Source organism: Sminthopsis crassicaudata, chromosome 3 (assembly GCF_048593235.1).
Source record: "Sminthopsis crassicaudata isolate SCR6 chromosome 3, ASM4859323v1, whole genome shotgun sequence".
Taxonomy (NCBI): domain Eukaryota; kingdom Metazoa; phylum Chordata; class Mammalia; order Dasyuromorphia; family Dasyuridae; genus Sminthopsis; species Sminthopsis crassicaudata.
The window spans coordinates 515263335-515286697 of NC_133619.1; the positions used below are offsets into that span (position 1 = coordinate 515263335).

The window sequence follows — 23363 nt, forward strand, 5'->3', positions numbered from 1 at the left end:
TTGTTCTGAGACTTTAAGACATGCAGCTTGGTGCTTTGACATTGGACTTGAAGCCAGGAAGACATGATATCAAATCTCATCTCACATATGTATTAGCTATGTGAATTTGGATGAATCATTTGTGCCTCAGTTTCCTCATTTGTCCTTTTAAAGTCTCAGATCTATGATCTTATGAGAGCATTATATTATGACACATGTGGACATGATTGTTGGTGGCTCATTGACTAAGAACATTCTGAATTCCCAGATTAACCCACTATGATAGTAAAAAAAAAAAAAAAAAAAAAAAAAAAAAAAAAAAAAAAGAAAGAAAAAAAAAGCTCCCCTTTAAATAATAAGAATGAGAGGTCAGTCAGCAAGTATTTATTCAGTTTATTAAGTACCTATACTATGTGGCAGACACTTTGCTAAGTTCTAGGTATACAAATAAGAAAGAAATAGTCCTTGCATTTCAGGATATTACTGTCCAATTAGGGAAGGAAAGTGGAGGGCATGGGTCATATTATATGAAGTCTCAATCAAGCAGAGACACAAATGGAAGTCATTGAATTTGTTGAATTGAATGGGAATGTATGGGGTATTCAGAGAGGACTAGTATCTCTGCTGTGAGGGCTCTTTCCAGGGCTGCTTATCCACTTTGGGGTGCATTTTTTCACCCAACTCTCACCTGTGGCTCCAAAAAGCTGGAGCATGCAGAGTGAAAACACCCTGATAAATCGTCTCAACAGATGGGCTAAACCAGGCTGAGCACTCAGACTTGTTGGTGAGTTAGTGGAATGTCTACACTAGGCATGTGAAGACTTCTACCCAGCAGGTGGATGAGAATAATTTGTTCCCATGGTCCTTAAGGTGGCTGAAGCAGGTGCTTCAGATATCAAAAACTCCAAGGTCATCCACTGCTTCCCAGGCCATCAGCAGTCATCTTGACTCTTGTCCTGCGCTGTTTTTTGATGGTTCTGGAAGAGACAATGAGGCTGATGACTTTGTGCAATTATTTCACTTCAATTCATACCCAAGTCAAAACATCACTCATGATGTCATTGGTCCTCTTTGAAAACAAAGAATGAACAACATTTATTCAGTGTTTACTATGAAGCATTTGGAATGTGAGAAGTAAATTATGAGTGATACAGAGGCAAAAGATGGTCCCTGCCCTCAGAAGTTCACAATCTAATGAGACACAAACAAAAAGTACAGATAAACTACACATGGGATAAACAGGGAATAAGGAAGAGGGAAGGCACTAGAATTAAGAGGGCTTAGGAGAGGTTTTCCTTAGGAGATGAGATTTTAGTTCAAACTTAAAGGAATCCAGAAAGCAAAGATGAGGGAGGTGAGAATTTCAGATATGAGAGACAGCCAGAGAAAATGCCCAGAAGTAAGAGATGGAGAGTTTTGTTATGGAACAGCCAGAAAGATTGAAGAGAATGTGATGGGGAAGAAGGTATAAAAAGACTGGAAAGATAGGAGGGGGCAGAGTGGTGGCAGTCTCAGACAGAAGGGAACTTATTCTATGGATGTTACGAGGCTGAGATTGACAACTTTGGCAATAGATTTGATATGAGGAGGGATTCATGATGTGTGTGTGTGTGTGTGTGTGTGTGTGTGTGTGTGTGTGTGTGTGTGAGAGAGAGAGAGAGAGAGAGAAGGAGAAAAGAGGGAAGAAGGGAGGGAAAGAGAGAGAGAGGGACAGAGAAATAGAGAGCGGGAAAAGGAGACAGACAGACTGACAGAGGCAGATAGAAATGGACAGAAAAAGACCAGGGAGGGAGACACACACACACACACACACACAGAGACAGAGGGAAAGGGGGAGAGAGAGACAGGGGGGAGGGGAACAGAGATCGAGAAAGGGAGGTAGGGAGGGAAAGGAGTCCTTACTAGAAGTGTACAGACCAGTCATGGTGTACCAGCAAGTTCTGGATTATCAATTCAATCCAATAAAAAATTATTAAGGGCCTACTATGTGCCTGTCACTAAGCTAAGCACTGGGGATACAACTAATAAAAAGTTCCTGCTCTTGAGGAACTTCTAATCTAAAGGACAAAATTCAGTGGATCTGAGTTTGAGTCTCATTTCTAACACTAGCTCTCTGACCCTGAATAAATTACTTCCCCTCTTGGAACCTTATGCAAAAAGAGTAGAATGATCCTCCCCCTGTCTGCCTCCCATGGTGACTGGAAGAAAGCACTTTGTAAACCTTAAAATGGGAGCTGCAGTAAATATTTCTCACAGATCTCTCACGAGTCTCAGGAAAGGGTCATTTCTTCCTTGTGTCCTGTGCAGGCTCACATTTGCCTTGCGTCTGCACCCAGGGCGTTCCCAAAGACGTGACCTCCCTTCCCCCTGGGTCTGCATCCTGTTTTGACCAAACAATGTTCTTGGCTCTGACCTGGTGCCAGCTGGCATGTGTTTTTGCCAAGGCTAGGTTCATGCATAGCAAGGCAACAGCTGCCCAAGTGGCATTATTGAAGGGGCACCACAAAGGCTTCCACCCACCACAACTTCCAAACTCCCAAAAAATCTCCTTCTTTAAAATCAGTCTTAGGATCTGAAGCTCCACCAATGGTGATTAAGATCTTTGGGTGAAATATGGCTCACTTTAAGGATCCCTTATTTAAAATTCAAACACATTTAGTAATGGAAAAACATTATTGAATGCCAGAATAGTGAAAAGTCCTAGAACATAGAATATCAGAGATGGGAGGGACCTTAGAACATGGCATGGGTTCCTTGTGGACAAGTCTTATCTTTTGCCTTTCTTTAGATCCTCAGTGTTTAGCACAGTGCTTGGAACATAGCAGGTACTTAATAAATCTTTATTGACTGATTGCTTAGAGAAAGTCAGAGCTAGAAGAGAGCTGAGAACAAAGATTATCAGAGCTAGAAGGAATCTGAGAACGTAGAATGTCAGAACTGGGAGCAACCCTAGGAACCTTTTAGTAAGTCACCTCTCCTCTGTATTGGTCGGTCAAGGAACTCACAGTTCCTTGACCTCTTAACAGGGTTAACCATTAACAGGGAGTCAACATGCAAACAATTGTACAAAAAAGCTATAGACAACGTAAATGGGACATAATCAAAAGAGAGAAAGCTCTAGCATTAAGGGAAATCAGAAAAGGCTTCTTGCAGAAGATGAGGTTTTAGCCTGAAAATGTCCAGCCAGAAATATTTCAGAAAAACCTGGGAAGATTTACATGAATTGATGCTGAGGGAAATGAGCAGAACAAAGAGAACGTTGCACACAGTAACAAGATTGTGTGAGGATCCACTCTGATGGACTTGGCTCTTCTCAACAAGGCAATTCCAATAGACTTGGTATGGAAAATGCCATCTATATCCAGAGAGAAAACTATGGAGACTGAATATGGATTGAAGCATGTTTGTTCTTTCTTTCTCAAGTTTTTTCCCTTTTGGTCTGATTTTTCGTGCACATGTGACAAATATAGAAATATAAAAGAATTTTGTATATTTTAACCTGTATTAGATATCTGTGTACTTGCTATATGGGAAGGAAGAGAAAATTTTGAAACAAAAAGTCTTACAAAAATGAATGTTAAAAATGATCTTTACATGATTTGTAAAAATAGAATAACATTTAAAATTTAACAAAAAGAAAAAATAGGAAGAAAAAGAGAAAGAGAAAGAGAGAAAAAGAGAAAAAGAAAGAAGGAAGAAAAGAGAGAGGGAAAAAGAAAGAAAAATAAAGAAAGAAAGAAAGAAAGAAAGAAAGAAAGAAAGAAAGAAAGAAAGAAAGAAAGAAAGAAAGAAAGAAAGAAAGAAAGAAAGAAAGAAAAGGGAGGGAGGGAGGGAGGAAGGAAGGAAGGAAGGAAGGAAGGAAGGAAGGAAGGAAGGAAGGAAGGAAGGAAGGAAGGAAGGAAGGAAGGAAGGAAGGAAGGAAGGAGGGAAGGAGGGAAGGAGGGAAGAAAGAAAGGAAGGAAGGAGGGAAGGAAAGAGGGAATGGAAGAAGGAAGGAAGGAAAGAGGGAATAGAAGAAGGAAGGAAAGAAGGGAGGAGGGAGGAGGGAAAGAGGGAAAAAGGGAAGGAAGGATGGCGAGAGGGAAGTAAGGAAGGCAGAAAAGATGGAGGAAGGGAAAGAAGGAAAGAGGGAGGGAGGGGGAAAAGAGAGGGAAGATGGGAAGGAAGTAAATCAGGAGATGGAGTTTTGTTTTGTTTTGTTTTGTTTTGGGGAGATCAGCAAGGAAATCAGGGTTCCTAGATCAAAGAATATGTGAGGAGGTTTGTAAAGCGTAAAGGACTAGAATGGGAGGGATATAAGTGAAAAAGTACTTTAAATGTCAGAGAATTTTATATAAGAACCTTGTGGGGTTTTGGCTCTACTCCTAAATCCTGTAGATCTAGGCTTTAGGAAGATCACTTTGGCCAGCTGAGTGGAGGATGGACTCTGCATCTCCAAGTTTCCGAGGCTCTAAGGACATGGAGCAGGAAAGTTTCTGCAACTATAAAACGAAGAGTTTATACTAGAATGATTGCTGTGCTCCCCTCCAGCACTAAATCTTGTCTGTGATCCTAAGTGATTTGACCCAAGTTCCCATAGCTAATAAATATGAGAGCCATCAGGGATTGAGAGGGAAACTCAGGCGTCAGTCAGTCAGAAACCTTGCTTGACTTTTGCTTGTGAATTGGAACCCAGATCTACAATGCTCAGTTCTGTCTGGGGGGTTTTGGCTTAGTTATGTTGCTTTCGTCCTCCACATTTCCCAGAGCTTCCCCTTCATCCCACTTGTGTGGTCTCCTGTGGGGAACAAACACCTAACCAGGGACAAGTTTATTGCATAGCACAGTAGACAGCACGTGAATTCTGGTGTTAGAAGATCTGAATTCAAATGCTACCTACAGCAGCCCCTGTGTGAAGTCAAGAAAGTCACTTAGCTTCCGTGAGACTTGAGATTTCCTCATGAAGGGTTTAATTAAATGGCTTTGGAGTCCCTTCTGTTTGTGCAACTATGGTTTCATGATGTTCTCCAGATCTATTCTCTTTCTTCCTTTCAAGGCCCAGCTGGGATGCTTCCTCTTGAAACAATTTATAGCAGTTTGCATTTATTTTATGTTCCCTTGGATCACAACCCTGTAGATACATTTCTTTACTCTCTGCCTTCCCCTAGCCCCCATTTGATAATAGTTCCCTTGATAACTTCTGGACTGTACCTATCTTTTCATTTCAGTGGCAAGTGTGGACTCTTGGACATAACAAATCTTTGTTGAATGATCAAAAGATTCTACCTTTTAAGTCTCAGTTCTACCATCTGGAAAATGGGTCTGATAATCCCTACGTTCTGTCAGAGGGCTCTTGTGAGAATCCAGAGAGATAATGGATGTTTAATACTTTGTAAGCCTTAAAGCACTATAGAAATGCTTTTTATTATTATTACTTTGATCCTCAGCTGGAGTGGATCACTCTTTAGTGGGAGTGAATCTCTCTCCCGTGAATCCTTCCAGATGAGCAAAGCAGAGAACTCTGGTCTATTGGCTCTAAAATGAGGGAGACAGCATGGAAAGGAGAAAAGACCTGGTTTTTAGGATCATTGCTAGGGTTTATTAACTTTGTAGACTCAAGTAAGTCCCTCTTTAAGCCTCAGTTTCCATTCTATAAATTACATATTAAAGTCTAACTAATCTTGATCTCTCCTACCAAGGGGAAGGAGTCGTGGTTGCAGAATCTTGGGAAAGTGTTTTCATTTACATCGTGGGAGAATCAGGAAAAACTGGGAGCAGTTTGAGGTAAAAGCACCACAGCTGATGAAAAAAAAATACAGCTGTTCACATGAAACAGACCCAAAGCATTGGGACCATGCCCCTTAAGAAGGACAAGGTCACAGGTGTTGATTCAACACATAGCCCAGGCTGTAAAGGGCTATCCAACTGAGCATGGGGGCCAGATGTTCTCCATCTCCACTGAGGCTTGGCTAGAAGAAATAGCTCTGAACTGCTGAGATGGGATTTGGGATAGAACTGGGAGCTGGAGATATGATGAGATAATGCGACAACTTCCCAAAGAATATACTGCAGAGATAAATAAATACATAGATTAGAACTCAAGGAGACCTTAGGGATGATCTCTATGTATGGATCACTTAACAAGCACTTATAAAGTAGTTATTACATACTAGCTATTATGATAGGCATTAGGGCTACTAGCAGGAGTATGCTGGTAAATGTTTAACTACCAGCTCTCTGTACAAAAAACAAACACAAATTCAGAATACTCTTTTAAGTTTAATATTTTTCTGTTACTCTCTTAAGTCTAGAAAACCAACAAACAATAAATCAAACCTTGATTTTTAGCATTTGCCATCTTTTGAAGTATAAATGTTCATACTGAATGTTTAACGATCTACTCTTTGGCAACCAATTGGGTTTTTGTCACAATACAAAGCTAGAAAGAATCTGAGACTGGATTTGAATGCAGGCTTTTCAGATTCCAGGATCGGCGTACTATCCACTATACCACCTAGCTGTTCTTGAGATCTGTTTGGAGTTGACTCCAGTACACATTACTGATACAAATAAAATGAATGAAATGATCCCTATTCATAATGAGGTTCTCCAAGCCGAGGTTTTCAACTTGGGATCTGAGAATTTGTTTTTTCAAAAAATATTGTGATATGTGTATTCCATTATAATTGATCTATTTTATAATTCTATATATTTTATTTCATATGCCTTAAAACATTATTTTGAGAAGGGATCCATATGCTTTACCAGATTGCGGCCAGAGAGATCCAAGACACAAAATAAGATTATAGTTCTCTGTTCTAATGGTTGTAATATACTGACATCTGCATTTCAAGGCCCATCAACCAACAACCAATTTTCTTCTCTTAAAATAATAGCTTTTTATTTTCAAAATACATGCAAAGAGGGGCATCTAGCTGGTGCTCTGAATTCAGGAGGTCCTGAGTTCAAATTTGAATCAGACATTTAACCCTTCCTAGCTGTGTGATCCTGGGCAAGTCACTTAACCCCAATTGCCTTAGCAAAAAAAAACAAAACAAAATATGCAAATATAGTTTTCAACACTCACCCTTGCAAAACCTTGTGTTCAAAATTTTCTCTCTCTCCTGGCTTCCTCTAGTCAGCAAGTAATCCAATATAGGTTAAACATGTACAATTCTTCTAAATATATTTGCACATTTATCATCCTGCACAAGAAAAATCAGACCAAAAGGAGGAAAAATGAGAAAGAAAAAAAGCAAGCAAACAACAACAAAAACGGTGAAAATACTATGTTGTGATCCACACTCAGTCCTCACAGTCCTATCTCTGGATGCAAATGGATCTCCATCACAGGTCTATTGAAATTGGCCTGAATCACTTCATTGTTGAAAAAAGCCAAGTCCATCACAATCATTAAATAATCTTGCAACAACCAGTTTTCTAAATTGCCTAGATGAGCTGGAGAAAGAGAGATAGGATGAAATTCACAAGGCAGGGCTTCAGAATAAACAGGTAAAGTACAAGGTAGCACTAAGGGAACCCCCCCCAGAAAGTCAGAGCTGGGAGGGATGAGAGGAGTAGGAACAATCAAAGAAGGCTTTCTGGGGTAGCCGGCCTCCATCTGGGCCTTGAAGAATGGTATGAGGTATTGAGGGAATCTTTTTTTTTTTTAAACAATGAAATTTTTTATTAAAGCTTTTTATTTTTCAAAAGATGTGCATGGATAATTCCTCAACATTAACCCTTGCAAAACCTTGTGTATCAATTCCCCCCTTCCCCCACACCCTCCCCTGGATGGCAAGTAGTCCAATATATGTTAAACATGGTAGAAATATATGTTAAATCCAATATATGCATACATATTTATACAATTATCTTGCTGCACAAGAAAAATCTAATCAAATTGGAAAAATGAGAAAAAATAAAATTGAACCAAACAACAACAAAAAAGACTGAAAATGTTATGTTGTGAACCACACTCAGCTCCCACAGGCCTCTTTCTAGGTGTAGATGACTTTGTTCATCACAAGATCATTAGCACTGGTCTGAATCATCTCATTGTTGAAGAGATCCATGTCCATCAGAATTGATCTTATTATTACCATGTATAATGATCTGGTCCTGCTCATTTCACTCAGCATCAGTTCATGGAAGTCTCTCCAGGCCTCTCTGAAATCCTTCTGTCGGTCATTTCTTACAGAACAATAACATTCCATAACATTCATATACCACGATTTACTCAGCCATTTTCCAACTGATGGGCATCCATTCAGTTTCCAGTTTCTTGCGACTACAAAGAGGGCTGCCACAAACATTCTTGCACTTGTGGGTCTGAGGGAATCTTTTAAAGAGAAGGGAAAGAAGAGTTTGAAGGGGTTAAGAGTAAGGGGGAGATGTTCTCACTTCATCTCTCTAGGCCTGAGTGTAGGATATAAGATGAAGGGGTTGGAAGAAAGGCTCCCTGAGGTATTTTCCATCTCTGCCAATCTCTGCTCTATTTTTGGGAGGAGTCCACGTCAGCAAGAGGAGGTTGTCAGAGCCTGGTCCCTCCTGGTTGGGCGTGGGGGCCCCAGGGTTTGGTCATGAGAAACAGAAAGAGCTTACTGCCTGCAGTGATCACGTTCAGCTCGGCAGGCCTGGTCCTGAGCCAAAGTATTTATTATACTTGGTCTCTAGATCCAAACAGAGCTGATGGATGAGTCTTTTTATTTCCATAAACACTTTACAAAGGCTAGGCGAAGTAGTGGAAAGAGCATGAGACTGGAAGTCTGGAGACCAGGGTTGGAGTCTTGGCTCTTACATTTTTTAATAGTGTGACTTTATGCAAGTCCCTTCCCTTCCAGAACCTCACAGTTTCTTCATATGTAAATAATGGAGCTATGGGATGCCAAATTGGGGGGTTTGGGGGGGAACACAGTGATCATTTCATTTAACTCCTTCATTTTACAGATCAGGAAACTGAGGGCTAGAGAGGGACGGTGGTAACATGTCAGAAATCACACAGGAAATCAGCTTACAGGATGAAATGTTGATAGGATTGTTCACTCCAGTTCCACAGCACTTATTAACATGGCGATGATCACTATGTTGCCTAGAATGCAGGAGTGTCGCTAGGAAAGGGCTTGTAGCATGTAGGCTATAAAATATTAGGGGAACATCATTACTTATTATTTATAATTCAGGTATCTGCTTATGTGCCTATGCATGATGGTATTTATTTCTATGTACACAGATGTTCTGATGTATGTAGATTGTTTCTCCTCCCTCTCTCATATTCTGTTTAAACAGCATCAATTCCTTTCAAAGTGAGATGAGCTCATTTCTAAGACCAGAAAAAGTCTGTTTTCAGTGAAGAAATCTTTGAACTTTTAGCTAGGAAAGGAGGAGAAAGGAAGGGGTGAGGGGAGGAAAAAAAGAACAGTGAGAGAAAAGAGGGGAAAGTAAGATAATGATGGAAGAAAGAAGAAAAGAGAGAGGGAATGGGGAGATGGAGTCAGGGCAAAGAAGGGGGGGAAGGAAGATTGGAAAGGAGATGAGAAAGGAGTAGGAAGAATCAGAGTAGAAAAGGAGGGTGAGGGGAAGAGAAATGAAAGGAGGAAAAAAAGAAAGGAGGGGAAGAAAATTTAAAAAAAACATGAACTATGGGTGAAGTAGCAGGAAGGAAAAGGATATAAAACATTAGGGTTACATAAAGGGAAAGAGAGGAGGGAGAAAAAAGGTGGCAAGAAGTTAAAGGGAGAGACTTTTTTTCACTTGATCTCTATTTTCACTTCACTTCTTTGACAAATAGTCTTATTGCTGGCTTACAAATCTTTGTGAGGGAGAAGAGGGGAAAGTATAATAATGGTAGAGGAAAGAAAGAAGAGGAACAGAGATGAGGAGGAGAAGGGAAGGGGAGTAGGGGAAAGAGTTTCAAAGTAAAGGCAGGAGAACCTCACCTCTGACAAAGCCTTATTGCTGACCCACAAATCTATTTCTTTCTTTCTTTCTTTCTTTCTTTCTATCTATCTATCTATCTATCTATCTACCATATCTTGGTACCGTGTCCATCAGCAAGACTAAACGTGGACACAAGAACATGCTTCATGTATTCAGCACTTATGCAAAAATACCTTCCATGTTTCCATAGAAACACAGCTTGGAAGCACAATATTAAGTGCCTACTATGTGCTAGGCACTGTGCTAAGAATTAGGAAAGCAAAAGACAATTCCTGTCTTCAAGGAACTCAAAATCTAAGGGAGTTATAACCCTTCTTCACCCTGGACCTCAACATCCATGTCACTCTTCCCTTACGCATCTGCATTCTCATTAAGTTAATTGGTCCATTTTCTGTGCTCACCCCTTGATGCTTCCTCTGTTGCCTTAGGTGCCTGATTGTTTTCCAACATTTCTACTGTGTCCTGTTTTACCACCATCGGGATAAGTAAGTTATTTATCCCTTACGTTGCTGTATTTACTGTTATATTGTTTCCTAGGTTCTGCCTACTTCACCTTGTATCAGTTTTACCATGTTTCTCTGTATCCTCCATAGTCATTATTTCTTATATCACGTTAATATTCCATTACATTCATGTCCCACAATTTGTAGTCATTCCATAGATTTGAATTTCATGAAACATGCTCTGTCTGTGTCCCTATTACTTTCTGTTCCTGTCTGTTTCTACTTCTGTCTCTCCCTCTCCCTCCCTCTCCTTCTCTGTCTCTGTCTCTCTGTCTCTGCCTCTGTCTCTGTCTCTGTCTCTCTCTTTCTCTCTCTGAGTGTCTCTGAATATCTCTGTGTACCTGTGTCTGTCTCTGTGTCTATCAATGTCTGTGTCTGCGTCTCTCTCTGTGTCTGTCTGTAAGTCTGTCAGTCTCTCTCTCTCTTCTTCTCTGTCTGTCTGTCTCTGTCTCTCTCTCCTTTTCTCTCTCTCTGTTTCTCTCTCTCTGTGTCTCTGTCTGTCTCTGTGTTTCTGTGTCTATCTATGCCTTTGTCTGTGTCTCTCTCTGTGTCTGTCTGTCTGTAAGTCTGTCAGTCTCTCTCTCTCTTCTCTGCCTCTGTCTCTGTGTCTCTGTCTGTTTCTCTCTGTGTCTCTGTCTCCATCTCTGTGTCTCTGTGTCTGTCTCTCCGTGTCTATCTGTCTGTGTGTCTGTCTGTCTCTCTCTCTGTCTCTCTCTCTCTTTCTCTGTCTCTGTCTCTGTCTCTCTCTGTCTCTCTGTCTCTCTCTGTTTCTGTCTCTGTCTCTCTCTCTGTCTCTCTCTCTGTCTCTCTCTCTGTTTCTCTCTCTGTCTCTGTCTCTGTCTCTCTCTCTCTCTCTCTCTCTCTCTCTCTCTCTCTCTCTCTCTCTCTCTCTCTCTCTCTCTCTCTCTCTCTCTTTCTCTGCCTCCCCAATTCTTATTGATGACCTTTTCATGAAACTGAGGACCTAACATTTCATCATTAGGGATCAGGCAAGGGTGGGGATGAGTTCAAGACTGCTTGGGACCAAGTTCAGTCATTAGCCTGGAAACTAAGTGATTCTAATGGATTTACTGAATGTCTATCTATGACTTATAACTGAGTTATTAGATCTTAACTAAGGAGTATGCTGAGTGCCTCTATTCCTCTCTTTTGATTTTACTGTTCTTCTCTAGGGTTCTAGGGCAGCTAGATGACAGTGGATAGAATGTGGAGTGAGAAAAACTCACCTTCCTGAGTTCAAATCCAACCTCAGACACTTAGCTGTGTGACCCTCGGCAAGTCACTTAACCTGTTTGCCTCAATTTCCTTATCGGCAAAATGAGTCAAAGAAGGAAATAGCAAACCACCCCAATATTTTTGACAAAAAACCTGAAAAGAAAACTTTATTATCTTTTATTTTTTTCCTTTCCCTCTCCCTTACCTCTCATTCAATCAGTTATGATATCTATTCATTCAATCTCTGAAACAACTCTGGAATTATCACAATCTCGATGCCCACTACTTCCAGAGTATATATCCTGATTACTATTGTCCTGACATTGTAATAGATTCTTGAAGGGTCCTTCTCTTTCTACTCTGTCCCTTCCAATTCATCCTTCCCAGGCTGCCTGACTCATCTTGCTTATGCATAAATATGGCCATGTTAATCTCTAATACAAACACTTTCTAATTGCAGAATAAAATACAATCACTTTAACCTGGCATTCTAGAGTCTCCAAATGTGACTGCAATTTAGCTTTTTGATGCAATAAAAAGCACCAACCAGTGTCAAGAATTGGTTGTTCAGGTAAAAATCAAACAGCTACTATTCTTAAGGACAATCTACAAAGGGATAGACTAACAAATAACAAGTATGTTCAAATTAAATATGAAGTAATTCCTTTAAATTTGTCTATTTATACATTTATCTTTATATTAACTTTATTTCCAAATGTATTCCTTTCTCTTTCCCCCACATCCCTTTCTCCAAACTCAGAGCCATCCCTTGTAGCAAATAGAGGGAGGGGGAAGTTGTTCATCAAAACAAATTAACCAAATTTGACAGTGTATGTGCAACATTCTACATCCATATTCTCCCACCCTCTGCAAAAGAAAGAAAGAAGATTCAAGTTCTTAACTCTTTTGCATGGAAGAATTGACCATTATAATCACACAATACTTTTGTTTTTTGCTCTTTCTACAAATGTTGTACTCATTGTTTTATTGTTTCTTAGGTTCTGTCTATTTTACTTTTTATCAGGTTTAAAGCTTCCAATATATATCTGTGTTATTCATATTCATCATTTCTTATATCACAGTAATATCTCATTATACTCATGGGTCACAATTTGCATGATCCTTCCCCAATCAATGGGCATTCTCTAAATATAAAGACAATTCAAGCGGAATTGAGAGCCTACTATCTAGGCAAGATCAAGAAAGGCTCAGTATAAGAGAAGGCACCTGAAATGTACTTTGAAGGAAGCCAGGGATCACTCATGCAAAAGCCCCAAAGTGAAAGATGGAAGGCTTAGGCAATTTAACTAGAACAGAGTGGTGCAAATGGGAGTAGTAAAGCAAAGCTCAAAGAGAAGATGTGAACCAGATGGAGGCTGTGGAGGTCTTGAAATGCCAGTCTGAAGAGCAACAGGGAGTCACTAGGGATGTTCAAGAGTAGATGACAGGGTCATTTGGGACTATCAATTTGGAAATTGTGTAGGGAACTGATTGGAGAGGAGGAAGGGATACTAATTAGGAATATGGATAAAGGCCTTCATTGTACTAATGGGTATTTTTCCTGGGAGGGAATCATTTTAATCAAAGGCAGTCACACTAGAGAAAGAGCAGCTCATTCCTTAGAGTCTAGGCTTTCCCACTGTGCCCCAAGATTCCAACCCCTGAAAAGAGGTAAAGGAAAGAGAAGGACCCTTAAGGGGGAAGGTGTGATAGCTGCCATCTCTCTACCCCAAGATGTGATAAGAAGGTTCCTGTGGTGCAGGGATGGGCTGAGAGGGCTGAGACAGGTGCAGGGATGTCCAGATGGTAGCCCAAAGTGGGGAGGATTATACCAGTGTGAACCCTGGCAGAAGACAAAGTGAAGAAGGCCTGAGGGAAGAGTTAAAGTAAAGGCACTGTCCTCCTGGGCCAGAGGCCTGATCTCTGTTCCTTGGTTCTGTCAGAACCTTGGTGTCTGCTCAGCACTGGCACTCAAAAAGTACTGGCAGAAGGGCAAAGCCAGAGACATGGATGCTCCACGGGGACGCATCTGGCTCACAGTTATCTTGGAACACAGGTAACAGTTTACCAACAGATAGGTGGAGATGAGCAAGGTCAGAGGGACAGGAACCTTGGGACTCTGAAAGGAAGAGTGGGGTACTGGGAAGAGAGCGAACTGATAACAAGGAGCAGGAGGACCAGATGGTCTGGCTGAAGGGAGGCTGAGACAGAGACACGTGGAGAGTGAAGCTGCATTCAGAACAGAAGGATTTAATTGAACCAAGAACAGGAAGAGCAGCTCCGTGCTGGCTTCTGGAAGCTGGTCTGGGCTCTCTGCCCAGGAAGAGACAGGAGAGATCTTGGGGAGCGAGCTCCCAAGAAGAAAACCTTCTGGATGTGTAGAGGACCTGACCATGGGTCTCAGGCTACAGCAATCCTCAGGGGAACCTATAGCCTTCTGGGAACTGGCCCAGGGACTTTGGGAACTTTGTCCTCTGCCCAAGGACTTTCCTTCCCTTTCCTAATCCTTTCCTGATACTTGAACCCCACCAACCTCCAGCCCTACTGGAGGCCCCTGAACCTTCTGGACTTGCAACTGCTCAACCCTGCCCCCACACCAGAGGGCTGCTCACCCCAAACCCAATTTTCCCTTGCCAGGGCTTGCTACAGTCACTGTATCCTCTGATCTGACATCTGCTCCTCCTCTCTCTTCTCTCCACCCCCTTCCTCACTCCAACACACATTCCAGACCATTAAAGTGCATTTCCTAGGATTAATTATTCACATGAGGAAAAAAAAGAACACAGATTCAGAAATATCATGCCAGGAGAAGAACATCCGAAGTTCATATAAAAGAAAATTCTTCTATCCCAAGCTTTTAAATGCCATCTTAAGATCATAGTGTTTTAGAGCTGGAAGAAACCTTCAAGATCGCCTAGGACAAACTCCATCATTTGACAGATGAAGTAGCTGAGACTCTAAGAGGGGAACTAACTTGCTTATGGTTGGGCGGCAATCGTGCCAGAACTGTAACCCCTGGCAAAAAGCATCAATTCAGGGGTATGCTGGTAATGTTTAACAACTGGCTCTCTGAAAGAAATATATCTACAGCACCTTCTTAAGTTTAATCCAAATTTTAATATTTTCTCTAGGACTTTATTAAGTCTAGAAAAAACAACAACAACAACAAATTAATCTCTGATTTGTAGGATTTGCTATTTTTCAAGGTGTAAATAATGGTCATATTAAAAAGCTTAAAAATCAGCTTCTAAGAGAGCTGAGGCTAAAGTCCCATTAACTATATACCTCCAAGTAGAACTTGTCCTTCATGATCCTCTTGGGGTAGAAAAGTAGGGTGCCATATCTTTGGTGCATTGGGATCCCTGGTCTTTTTTGATTGTTGCTCATTTGGGTAATATATCAGGTTATTTCTCTTTCACAATAAACTATATCAGGTTTGGCCATGTCCACAAAATTTCTCTTTTTGTTGTTATTGAGTTATTTCAATTGTATCATTTTTTTTGTGACCATTTTTTTATGACACCCCCTTTGTGGATTTCTTGGCAGAGATACTGGAATGATTGCCATTTCCTTCTCCAGCTGAGGAAATTGAGTCAAACAGGCTTAAGTGACTTGCCTAGGGTCACACAGCTGGTTGGATTTGAAATCATGTAGATGAGTCTCCTTGACTCCAAGCCCATCACTCCATCTACTAAGCCACCTAGCTGCCCACTCCCTTTCTCTCTAGCAACAAGTAAAGCGGAGTTAATTTGATCATGGTTCACGGTTCCAGAATTATAGAGTAGGGCATGTTTTGTAGCTTTGAGATTTGTTGAGGAGACAGATGAAAAGAGGACCAGTTATGAAAGAGTAAAATGAAGCATGAGTGAGACTTTCCTGCTTTTCCTGATCTGGGAGAGACCAACCAGGAGAACAGGGCAAGAGTTTCCTCAAGTCATGCCCTCTAGCTGAAAATATTCATAAATCATGCCATAATCTTGAATTTGGCCAAGAAAAGAGACAAAACCTACTAGCTTGAGATTTGTAAATTTTTTTTTTTTGGATCATCTTTAGTTTCACTCTATAGCATAGACTGGGAGCTCCTTGAGGATAAGGATTGCTTTAGTTTTTGTTTTTTGCTTTTCTTTATAACCCCCATGCTTAGTATAGTGGCTAGACATTTAATAAATGCTTTTTGAATGACTGACATTTCATTCCACATACTAGCATTACTGATACCTTTCTCATATCTTATTTTTATGTTCACTTTCTGTTACTCATGCTGCAACTTCTGTTTATGTCTTTAAAAATTAATTTATGAGTTTCCTAGGCATTCATATCAGTATCTTCAGAAAACTTCTATTCCTGCTCTCTAAAATTGTGATTTTTCAAGACAGTTAGGTGGTACAATTCACAATGTCTAGAGTCGGGGGGAAAACTGGATTCAAATCCAGCCTGACACTTACTAGCTGTGTGACCCTAAGCAAGTCACTTTAATCTTTATTTGCCTCAGTTTTCTAATTTGTAAAGTGGGGATAACAGTAGGGTCAAACTCCTAGAGTTACTCATTTTCTATATAACCTTAAATGAGTCCTATTTTCTCCATCCTTTTTTTTCCTCCCCTGCCCTAAGACATAGTATTCTATTACATTCATATACCACAATTATTCTCCAATTGATGAGCATTCACATAATTTCCGATTCTTTGCCAAAACAAAAGATAGCTTCTATAAATTTTTTGTACACACATTTAAATCTAGAATATGCATAATTTTATAGCCTTTTGGGCACAGTTCCAAACTGTTCAGTTCACAACTCCACCAACAAGGCATTACTGTTTCGATTTTCTCTCACCTTCTCCATCATTTATCGTTTCCCTTTTCTGTCATATTGGCCAATCTGAGAGGTTTGAACTGGCACCTCAGAGTTATTTCAATTGGCATTTCTCCAACCAATAGTGATTTAGAGCATATATATAAACCTATAGATAGTTTTAATTTCTTCATCTGAAAACCGCCTATTCACATCTTCTGCCATTTATCATTTGGAGAATGTCTTTATAATGTTGTTATTACTATATAAATTGGTCTCCTGGTTTGCTTACCTCATTCTGTATACACATTTTCCTAGGTTTCTCTGAAACTGACCATTTCATCTTTTCTCACAGAACAATAGTATTCTATCACAGGCATATACCATATTATTCAGATTTTCTTCAATTGATAGGTGCCCCTCCCCCCAGTTTCCAATTCTTTGCCACTACAAAAAGGCTAATTTAAATATTTTTCCAAATAGAAATCCTTTTCCTCCTTTTTTGAACTCTTTGAGATATAGACCTAGTAGCAGTATTTCTGAGTCAAAAAGGTATATACAGTTTAATAGCCATTTGAACATAGATCCAAATTGCTTCCCAGAGTGACTGGAGCAGTTCACATTTCCACCCATAGTACATTAATATACCTGTTTTACCATGGCCTTTCCCAGTCTCTGCCATTTTTTATTATTATTATTTTTTTTTTTTTGTAAAATTTGCCAATCAGATGGCTGCGAAATAGAACCTCAGAGTTGTTTTAATTTATATTGCTCTAAGTATTTTGTCACATGGCAATTGATAGCTTGAGTTTCTTCCTCTAAAATTTAACTGCTTATATCTATTTATTTATCAAATGAGGAATGGCTCTTATCCTTATGCCTTTGAAAATTTTATCCCTATTTTCTAGATTCTGTTTGGAGGCACCAGTATTATTCATGTGATCCATCAGACTGGGGAGCAGTCCTCAGATTTGGGAGGGTTACTGTCAGGGATGACAGAAGGCCTATTATTGTTGCCAACAAGGCCAGTCACCACTTTGGTGCTCTTGGACAGGAAATTGCTCAATCACTACTATTCTTCTGAAGCGCATCCTTTGTTCTTGCTGATCTCTTAGTGGGCAACATGGCTGGATCTCTATCATCTTCCCTCCATTACCTTTGAAAACATGCAATTGTTTCTCCAGGAACCAAAAGAGCTCCCTGCAGTTGATTCAGTGGACAGGGGTGCAAAACCTGCATCATGCTTTGGACACTTGGCACTGTGTGTCCTGGAGAGCAGTCCCAAGGTTCTCACTCAGGGCCTGTGGTTCTGAATCAAGTGACTCCTCCCCCTACATGAGATAAGGAAGCATGTCAACTCAGAAAAGCAGGTTTGGGTTTTCCCCCATAGGGGTTGGCAATTAACAGCTCTGCTGCAGGGCAGATGTTGCATTTATACAGCTTCTCTTGCCTCGGGAATCTCCAGTCCTGACCATCTCAGTGTGATAAGGCAACTTCCCTTCCTCCCCCAATTCTACTTTCACTCTGTGGGGGTGGGCTCAGAGTTCTCTCAAAATAGGTTTAGAGTTGCAAGGGACCAGCTAACCCACTCCTTCCCACCATTTTGCAGTTGAGGAAACCATGACCCAAAGATGTGATGTGATTTGGCTAAATTCATACTTCTGGTAGGAGACTGAGATGAGATTTGAACAGATAGAAATAAAACTGTTTCCATTCCCTGAGGGTCCCTGGCTCAGTTGTCTCTCTTAGGAAATATAAGGCTCAATGTTTAGATCAATAATCACTTCTATTTCTCTAAGTCTTTTAGGTTTACAAAGTGTTTATCTTGGTCTTAGGAGAGGAATTCCCTCTCCCCACCATTGTGCAGGAGATGAAACAGTCAACAACATTCAACCAATATTTGCTAAATATCTTCTTTGTGAAGAGCCCAGAGAGCAGAGAAGTATTGCTGTTTGTTCAGTTGCTTCAGTCATGTCTGTTTCTTTATGACCATAATTGAAGTTTTCTTGGCAAAGAGCCTGGAGTGGTTTGCTATTTCTTCTCCAGCTCATTTTACTGATTAGGAAACTGAGCAAACAGGATGAAGTGAGTTGTCCAAGGTCATACAGATATTAAATGTCCAAGGCTGAATTTGAACTCATGAACATGAGTGCTTTATCAACTGTGCCACCTACATGCCAGAGTAGAGGATAGGAACGTGCAAAGTTTAGCAAAGACATAGTCCCTGCCTTCGTGAAACTCTTAATGCAGTAGGGGAGTATGATGGCAGAGTTCTGACTCTGAAGTTAGGTTTGAATTCCCACATCAGCAACATAACTACCTCTGTTACTTTGGACAAACCATTCAACCTCCTGGACCTCCTCTAAATTGATGAAGATGGAAGAGATGGCCCCTGAGGTCACTGCCAGATCTAGAGCTATGATTCTAAGACATAAACAGATAACTATAATACAAACCTTAAAATACTTTTCATGCAAATAAAGACAGATATTCATTGCTCATGGGCTGAGCCAATATAATAAAAAAATCACAATTCTACCTAAATTAATTTACTTGTTCAGGGCCAAACTAATGAAACTACTAAAGAACTATTTTATAGAACTAGAAAAAAGCAACAGAATAAAAGTTCGATTATATTAAGAAAATTAATGAAAAAAATGAAGGAAGCTCTGCAATATCAGATTTCAAGCTATATTACAAATAGTAAGCATCAAAAAGAAACCTGTTACAAATAAAAATATGTGTAACAGAAATACAGTGGTAGATCAGTGGAATAGATTAGGTATACCAATAATGGTAGTAAGTGGCCATAGTGATATAATATTTGATAAACCAAAAGATCCAAGCTTTTGGTACAAGAGCTCACTATTTGACCAAATTTTCTAGGAAAACTGGAAAGCAGTTTGGCAGAAATTAGGCATATATGAACATCTTATACCACATACCAAAATTAAGTTAAAATTAAAGTTAGACATAAATAATGGTATCATAAGCAAATTAGGGGAGCATAGAATAGTTTACTTGTCAGATTTATGGATAAGGGAAGAATTTATGACCAAACAAGAGAGAGAGAGAAGATTACAGGGAGTAAAATAGATAATTCAATTACATGAATTTCAAAAGGTTTTATACAAACAAAACCAATGCAGCCAAAATTAGAAGGAAAGCAGTAAATTGGGAATTGGGAGGAATTACATCAAGTTTTTCTGATAAAGGCCTCATTTCTCAAAAATATAGGGAAATGAGCCAAATTTATAATAATAAGAGCCATTACCCATTTAACAAATGATCAAAAGATATGAATAGACAGTTTTTAGAGGAAATCAAAGTTATTAATATATAAAAGATATACTCTAACTCAGAGAATTAAAAAATGCAAATTAAAACAACTCAGATCTAAGTGAAGGGGGAAGGGGTAGAATCCCCATTGGAACCCAAAACTCAAGCCAAGGCAACCTTAGAGCTAAAGTTCTAGGCTGGATATGAATTCAATCATAACGCCGAGTAGGAAAGGCTTAAAGAAGGGTGATTCAGACTAGAACCCAAGAGGAAAAACTTTGGATTTGGAATTTGGTGGGGCTGTGTGATGTAGGAATTGAGCTTAAGTTATGAACCTAATCCTCTCCTGGGTAACCCAGGCTTAAGGAGGTAAGATAATATAAATTATTACACTTACATTTAAACACATTTATAAGCATTTTACAAATATCTCTCTTGATTCTAACAACAGTCCCAGGAGGTAGGTACTATTATTTTCCTCATTTTCAGCAGCCTCCATCCTTTTCCTCCCTAAATCAGGAGGGATAGAGTAAAAAATAAGTGATCAAAAATGCCACTTTGAAAAAAGAGATCAATACCCATGCTAGTATAGATTGGGACCATAGGAATCCTTTTTATTTCACAAAAGAGAGACTTTAGCTATCATCTAGTTCCAACCTTCTTATTTTTTCAGAGAAGGAACCTGAATCCCAGACAGTGAATGAAGTGTGTTAAGTTATACAAATAACAAAGTGACAGACCAGGGATTTGGACCTAGATCATTTGCAAATTCAATGCAAAGTGACATATACCATGATGCTTTTCTCCATCTTAACCCAGCCTCAGGTTAAGCCTTGATCTTGAAGTTAGTCTGGGGCTAACTTCTTCCTCTCTATCAAGCTTAGGAGAAGCAGCTTAGAGTTAAAAAGATATGTTTCTGCCACGAGGGCGTTGGTGAGGTTGAGATAACATTAGGCTAGCATATTAGAAGATGTAGAGGTGATTTTTAGCTCTGACACTTGGCATTCCACTGGGGTAGGTGATTTCATCTTTCTAAGTTCTATTTGCCTTATTTGAGGTAATTAAATGATGCCATAGTGTCAGAACCCTGGATCTGGAGTTAGAAAACTGTGACACCGAATTCTGCTTCAGGCACAGCTCTCTGATGTTGGACAAGGCATTTAATCTGTTTGCCTCAGTTTCCTCATCTGTAAAAATGAGGATAATAATAGAATCTACTTCTCAGGGATGTTTTGAGGATCAAATAAGATAATATTAGCAAGTAAAGAACTTTGCAAATGTTAAAGTGCTATATAAATGCTAGCTAGGTTTTAATAATATTATCAGTATTATTCGCAAGCTTATTATGAGGATAAAATGAGAAAATATTTGTAGAATACTTGGCAAAATCCTCAAGAATTATATAAGTGCAGGCAATCATTATTATTAGCCTCATTTTTTCCTAATATTTTATTTCCCCCCCAATCACATGTAAAAACAATTTCTAACATTTTTTAAAGTTTTGCATTCCAAATTCCATGTTTTGCCCTCCCCTTCCCTTTTTTGAGATAGTAAGTACTCTGATATATAAGCTCATTTTGTAGATGAGGAAATTGAGTCTTTGAAAGTTTCCATGATTTTGCTGGGGTCGCAAAATTAGTAAGTAGTAGAGGCAGGATTTGGACTCAGGCCTCCTGACAGGGCTTCTTCACAATCTGCCCTTTCTTACCATTTACAAAGTATTTATGTCCAAGACATGGCAGCAAATTGTCCCTCAGATACTTCCTGATGGATGCTCTCCTCATCCGTAAAATGGGGATAATAAAAGCATCTATCTCCCAAGGTTGTTGTGAAGCTCAAATGAGAAAATAATCATAAAGCACTTAGCATAGTGCCCAGCAGAATAAAAATATATATCAACTATAATAATAATTATTATTAATACCATCATCATCAAATGAAATAATTTTTGTAAAGTACTTAGCACAGTTCATGGCACATAGTTCATGGCACAATAAATACTTGTTCACTTCTGCCTTAATTTGTTAAATGTGTTTATGCTATAGACATCATGGGAATCTTTTTTTTTTTTTTTTTTTGGCGGTTGTTCATCTCACTGAAAAGGATAGAATTAACTTTTATTTACAAAGTCTGAACAGCCTAAGTTTAATGGACCCCTATTTTTTTAATTTAGAATTTTTTTCCACAATATATATGCATGAGTAATTTTTTTATAATATTATCCCTTGTATTCATTTTTCCAAATTATCCCCCCCCCTCCACTTCCTCCCCCTGATGAGGCAATCCCATACATTTTACATGTGTTACAATATAACCTAGATACAATATATGTGGACATCACGGGAATCTTGAGAAGAAAACATCTAGAAAAAAGTACCATAGAAACAAAAACATGAATGTTAGTCAATATGTAGCCACTAGTTTATTTCTTTAACCAAGTATGGTTCATTAACCCATGATCCACCCACTCTCCATCTGGCAGCTAGACAATGGGCTGTGTCCAGAATTAAACAGGAGGAAGAAAGTGGGCTGGATTGCATTTGGAAAATTGTATCTTGCTTTTAATGACCCCAAGCTTCAGCCAGACACAGAAGTCCATGTTTGAAATTCCAGTATTCTTCCAGAGACACTATCTGGCTCAAAGGCATTGAACACAGTAGTCTCCAAAGAATTAAAGTTGTAGCAATATGCATCATAAGTTTGTGCAAAATAAAACATCTGATCAGTGAAGAATTTTGCAGAAGGTGGGGAAAAGACATCATTAGAGATCTGTCAGAGTTAGAGAGGAAAGCGTGTTAGAGCAGAAAGGAAACAGAAATGAGAATATTGGAACAGGAGGAGACCTGAGAACAAAGGCTATTAGAGCAGGAAGGGAACTTAGAACTGAGGATGTGGGAGAAAGAAGGGAGCTTAGCAAAAAGGATGTTGGAGCAGAAAGAGAGCTTAGAACTGAAGTGTTGGAGCAGGCAAAAATTTACAACAGAAGATGTTAGAGCAGGAGGAGAACTAAAAACAGAGGATGTTAGAATAGAAGAGGAACTTACATAGGAGGATGTTGGAACAGAAAAGGAGCTTGAAACAAGGGATGTTGGAGTAGGAAGGGAGCCTAGATTACAGAATGTTAGAGCAGGAAGGACACTTAGAAGAGAAGATTTTCAAATAGGAAGGAACTTTAAAAACTGAAAAGTCAGAGCTAAAAGAGCCCTTAGAACACAGAATATCAGAAATGGAAGAACATAGATCATAGAACAGGAAGGACAGTGACAGAACCAGAGCTAGAACTTCCACTGCCTATTCAAGAATCTGAGGGAAAAGTCTAAGAACTGACAAATATGGTTGAAGTTGTATTGCTGGCCAGCTGTGCTGTCTTTGATGGGAGCTCTTCCATTTCTGGTCCATGCTTTCTGTTTCTGTAAAGTGAGGGGCTTAGACAAGATGGCTCCCTTTCTATGAAGAAGGATCTTCTCAACTTTCCTAGAAGAGTGAATCGTGGCTGGACTTGAATGAAGATCCTGAGACTACATCAACTTGTCCAGCTCCTTGTCTCAGGCCAACTGAGAAACAAGAAGAGACACGTGAATTCTTAGGGTCAGAGACAGGGAAATCTAAATACAGCCCAATCTTAATGCTGGTCACCTGAGTGACCTTGCCCAAGTCACTTTCTCCAGGTCTATGTTT

The 23363-nt window shown here is 39.6% G+C and overlaps 1 long non-coding RNA gene across 1 annotated transcript; it reads right to left on the reverse strand.

Annotated features, from left to right (window-relative positions):
- Window positions 1-357: 357 nt before the first annotated feature.
- Window positions 358-9692, reverse strand: LOC141563277 (uncharacterized). Its single transcript, XR_012488384.1, has 5 exons — window positions 8976-9692; window positions 8061-8299; window positions 7046-7163; window positions 4321-4460; window positions 358-956 (listed from the first exon to the last, which is right to left on the reverse strand). It is a non-coding gene; the product is annotated as an uncharacterized LOC141563277 (long non-coding RNA).
- Between the last annotated feature and the right edge of the window lie 13671 nt (window positions 9693-23363).